A 6,000-nucleotide genomic window follows, 5' to 3' on the forward strand; every position below is an offset into this window, starting at 1 on the left:
CCTACTCTGTCCAGAGTTTGTCCTTGTGATTTATTAATAGTCATCGCAAATGCTGGCATCACGGGAAACTGTCTTCGAATTAATTTAAATGGGAGGCCAGTGTTAGACGGGGACAAATCAGTTCTTGGAATCAGAACAACCACTCCTTCCACAGATCCTGTTAATACTTCAGCTTTGATTATGTTAGGTTACAATCATTTGATAATAAATCTAGTACCATTACAAAGACCCCATTTACTATTAAGATTTCTCAGTAGCATGATGATTGCACCTACTTTCAATTTTAATTTATGACATGGCATTCCTGAAGGAGTAATACTACTAAGAAATTCGATGGGAAAATTTTCCTTTTCGGCATCATCCATTGAATCAATGGAATCATCACTCAAATAGATGTGGAAAATCTCCATTGAGTATATCCAAAATTTCTTCATTTAATTTATGAATGTGCTCATTTTTAGGACAAAGAATCACACGTTTAGATATATTTTTAATATTATCTATAGATATACAATTTTCAAAGGTAGCTTCAATAATAGATCCATTACAAATCATTTCACAGGGGATTTCAATAATATCCATTCCAAAATGAAAACTGCTATCAAGTTTTACTAACCATTCACTATAAGCAGAATCCTCTGATCTCATATTTGTTTTAAGAGACGACTGTTTGAAACATCCCTTTAAACTCATTTGTACTATGGCCAAATGCATAACATGCAGCACAACACTGAGACATTGTTGAAAATCCCTTCCGAGAAGAACTTTCCCACCAAATGCAACAAAAACAACCAAATTCACGATCGACAATGACAGATCAAAACACACACGTGCTATTGGTGCCAGCAAGAGCTTTATATGTATTGTGCATACACGAGTCAACATTTATTTTTAAATTGCCAATATGCGTCATATGTACCAGTCAGTCAGTTGGTCAGTCGGACAGACAGACGGATAGTCAGTCACTTCGCCTTTTATATATATATAGATGTATTCTTTTATAACAGCTTCTTTCACTTTGCATCATGTTTTCAAAGTTAATTGATAAATCCATCAGTTTATGGGCATTTTAGTTGTTTTCGCTTTGGGTCTTTATGAATAATGCTTCCATGGACATTAATATACAAGTTTTGTGTCAACATATGTTTTCATTTCTCTCAGATATATACTTAACAGTGGAATTGCTGAGTCATATGGTAAATCTATGTTTAACCTTTTGAGAAACTGCCAGACTATTTCTAAAGTGACTATGCAATTTTACATTCTCACCAAAGATGAATACGGGTCCTGATTTCTCCACAGTGGCTCTTCTTATTTCCTCTAGAATTGATGGCTCTTTTACTTTTCAGGGTGTGTCCATAAGCCATCTTGTCTTATTATTTACCTTTTCTGTGTTTGCATCTGCAGGTCTATTGTGCTAGTAGGTTGTAACCTTCTAAGATGAAAAACATATTTCCTACCCTCAAGAGGATCAAGTTTTGAGAAAGATATAGACGACCAAATGAAATATTAGGATGGCAATAAGAAGCAAAATCAAGATTATTCCTAAAATACGGAGGAAAAAGGCTTCACTCAATCATGTTAAACAGGAAATACTTCTCATAAAATGTAAAGCTCAACATGAGTCTTGAAGAACCAGTAGGAATTGGCCACACTAAGAAGGGACAAAAGTATGCTCCAGAAAAAGGAGCATGTATGTTTGTATATATTTCCTTGCCTATAGCTATAAAGGTAAGTATAGTGTATAAGTAAATATGTTGGAAGCAAGGTGATGGTGTGTGGGAATGTGGTGGGAGAAATAGGAAATGTATATGATAGTTTTATAAACTGCTTAGAAGTTTGAACTCTATCCCGGAAATAATGGAAAACTAATGGATTACTTAAGGTTGGAGAAGAATTACTTCAGCAGCAGTGTGGAAGATGATTTATTAGGTAGGGAAGAGGTAGCCAAGACTGGAAACATGGAGAAACCAGTTAGAAAACTAATAAAATAACAAAATGAGAACTTATGAAAGCCTGAGTTGTGGTGATAGCTATGAAATTGGCAAAGAGGATTTGAAAGGCATGCAGGCAGCAATGCTATCAGAAAGAACTGACATTGTATCCCAGGTTTCTGGTACTACTCAGAGAGGTAGGGGATTTAGAAAGCAGATAGCTCACTTGCTGATAAGAATAATGAAACACTCAAAAGATACAAACTTTCAGTTATAAAATAACTGGGGGTTAAAAAGTGGGGATGTAAAGTACAGCATGGTGACTGAAGTTAATAATACTATGTTGGATATTTGAAAGTTCCTAAGAGAATAGATCTCAAAAGTTAGAACAAACTGAGCCCAAAGTTGGCAGAAGAAAGGAAATAATGAAGATTACAACAGAAATAAATAAAATAGAGAACATAAAAACAATAGAAAAGATTAACCAAACTAAGAGTTGGTTCTTTGAAAAGATAAACAAAGAACACATGAATAAATGGAAAGGTATCCTGTGTTCATGGTTGGGAAGAATTAATATTGTTAAAATGTCAATACTAGCAAAAGCCATCTATTGATTCAGTGCAATCCCTACAAGATTCCAATGGGATTTTTTACAGAACTAGAAAAGACTCAAGATTTACATGGAACCACACAAAGAAATACTGAGAAAGAAGAACAAAGTAGGAAGTATCACACTTCCTGATTTCAAGCTATTATATAAAGTTTTAGTCATTAAAACAGTATAGTACTGACATAAAAACAAATGACTAGTGGAACAGATTAGAGAGCCCTGAAATAAAACCAAGTATATATGGTCAATTAACATTTGACAATGGAGCCAAGAATACCCAATAGGGAAAAGACAGTTTCTTCAATAAATGGTTCTGGGATAATTGAATATTCACACGTAAAATAAACTGGACCTATATCTTACACCACTCACAAAAATGAACTCAAAATGGATTAAAAACTTCCATGTAAGACCTGAAACTATGGAACTCCTAGGAGAAAACAAGAATAAAAGCTCCTTGACATGGGTTTTAGTAATGATTTTTTGGATACAACACTAACAGCACAAGCAACAAAATAAAAAAAATAAGCCTACATCAAACTAAAAAGCTTCTACACAGCAAAAGAAACCATTAATAAAGTAAAAAGGCAATCAACAAAATGGAGAAAAAATATTTGCAAACCATGTATTTGATAAGGGGTTAATATCCAAAATATATTAAGAATTCACATAACTCAATAAAAAAAACAACAACAACAAATAACCCAACTTAAAAATGGATAAAGGACCTGAATAGACATTTCTCCAAAGAAGACATCCTATCTAATAAAAGAGAAACATGCTAATTAGCCGTACAGTTGCTACCCTTCCCATTGGCTAATCAGTGAGGTACGCAAATTAACTGCCAACCAAGATGGCGGCCAGCAGCCAGGCAGCTGACGTGAACAGGGAGGCTTGCTTGCTTCAGTGACGGAGGAAGCCAAGCTTCCCCACCTGCCTTGCCGGCCTCTCAGCTGCACTCTAAGCAACATTGTAACAAATATAGAAGCTAAACAAAACCCCGGGCTTCAGCCAGCAGGACCGCAACATTGTTTCAAATACAGAAGGTAAACAAAGGCCAGAAACCTGCTTCAGCAGCGGAGGTCTCATAGCTGGAGCCAAGCCTCAGAGCTAAAGCTGGCCCAGAATAAAAAAAAAAAAGGAAAAAAGGACAGGTTGGGAGCTTCAGTCACCCGCCAGCCTGAAAACGGCCCTCAGCCCCTCACCCAGGCTGGCCAGGCACCCCAGTGGGGACCCCCACCCTAAAGGGGGTGTGACCAGATGCAAACAGCCATCATCCCCTCACCCAGGCTGGCCAGGCACCCAAGCAGGACCCCCACCCTGAAGGGGGTGTGACCAGATGCAAACAGCCATCATCCCCTCACCCAGGCTGGCCAGGAACCCAAGCGGGACCCCCACCCTGATCCAGGACACCCTTCAGGGCAAACCAGCCGGCCCCCACCCGTGCACCAGGCCTCTATCCTATATAGTAAAAGGGTAATATGCCTCCCAGAACTGGGATCAGAGGAGCAGCGAGGCCTCCTGGCACCGGGATCAGTGTGACAGGGCAGCGACCAAACCCCCTGATCGGCCCTGCTCTGTGCGTGACAGGGGGGAGCTCCCCAACCCCCTGATTGCCCTGCGGCTCTGTGTGTGACAGGGTGCGGCGCCCCAACCCCCCCGCCCCCCCATCGGCCCTGCCCTGAGTGTGACAGGGAGAAGCTCCCCAACCCCCTGATGGGCCCTGCTCTGTGCGTGACAGGGTACGGAGCCCCAACCCCCCTGATGGGCCCTGCTCTGTGCGTGACAGGGGGTGGTGCCGCAACCTCCCTATCGACCCTGCCTTGAGTGTGACAGGGGGCGGTGCCCCAACCCCCCAATTGGCCCTGCTCTGAGCCCGACCAGAGGCTGCACCTAGGGATTGGGCCTGCCCTCTGCCACCCGGGAGCAGGCCTAAGCCAGCAGGTAATTATCTCCCGAGCGGTCCCAGACTGCGAGAGGGCACAGGTCGGGCTAAGAGACCCCCTCTTCCCCCCCCCCCCCCCCGCCAAGTGCACAAATTTTTGTGCACCGGGCCTCTAGTACTGTATAAAAGGCCAACAGGTACTAGTACATGAAAAGATGCTCAACACTGATAGTCATTAGGGAAATGCAAATTAAAACCAAAATGAGATAACACCTCAAACCTGTTAGAATGACCATTGTCAAAAAGATATGAGATAAATGCTAGCTAAGGAATAAATAAGGAAGTCATGATGCATATACATACAATGGATATTATTCAGCCATTATAAAAGAGGAAATCATACCATTTGCATGTACATCGGTGGCGTTATACTAAATGAAATAAGTCAGACAGAGAAAGACAAATATTGATTATCTTATATGTGAAATCTAAAAAAAAAAATAGAGAAGAAGAAATCTGACTTGTGGTTACTAGAGACAGAGACTGAGGGGAGGGAAAATTAGAGGAAGGCAATCAAGAGGTACAAACTTTCAGTTTCAGGATGACTAAGTACTAGGATGTAATGCACAATAAGATGACTATAGCTAGCACTGCTATATGATATATATGAAAGTTGGTAAGAGAATAAATTCTAACAGTTTTTATCATAAAGAGAATTTTTTTCTTTATTGTATCTATATAAGATGGATATTAGCTGATCTATTATGATAATCATTTTACAATATAAATAAATCAAACCATTATGCTGTATGCCTTAAACTGATAGAGTAATGTATGTCAAATACTTCTCACTGAAACTGGGGGGAAAGAGTTCTTAATACAAGAAAAGAAACTGTTAACTATGTGTGGTGATGGATGTAAATTAAACTTATTGTGGCCCTAGCCCAGGGATGGGCAAACTTTTTGACTCGAGGGCCACAATGGGTTCTTAAACTGGACCGGAGGGCCGGAACAAAAAGCATGGATGGAGTGTTTGTGTGAACTAATATAAATTCAAAGTCAACATCATTACATAAAAGGGTACAGTCTTTTTTTTTTTTTTAGTTTTATTCATTTCAGACTGGCCGGATCCGGCCCGCGGGCCGTAGTTTGCCCACGGCTGCCCTAGCCGGTTTGGCTCACTAGATAGAGCATCGGCCTGTGGACTGAAGGGTCCGAAGTTCGATTCCGGTCAAGGGTATGTATCTTGGTTGCAGGCACATCCCCAGGAGGTGTACAGGAGGCAGCTGATAGATGCTTCTCTCTCATCGATGTTTCTAACTCTCTATCCCTCTCCCTTCCTCTATGTAAAAAGTCAATAAAATATATATTTTTTTAAAAAACGGCAATATTTAAAAGAAATAAAATAAAATAAACTTATTGTGTAGTTTATTTGTTGTTGCTGTCACCCACAGAAATAAGATGGATACCCACCCAAACGGTGATTCAGATCAAGATTCCTGATGCCACATATGTACCAAGAGGGTATAAGATTTGTTACTTACATAATGAAGCTTTCTAGAAAGAGCAGG

The sequence above is a fragment of the Myotis myotis genome, unplaced genomic scaffold, assembly GCF_014108235.1.
Source record: "Myotis myotis isolate mMyoMyo1 unplaced genomic scaffold, mMyoMyo1.p scaffold_m19_p_3, whole genome shotgun sequence".
NCBI lineage: Eukaryota > Metazoa > Chordata > Mammalia > Chiroptera > Vespertilionidae > Myotis > Myotis myotis.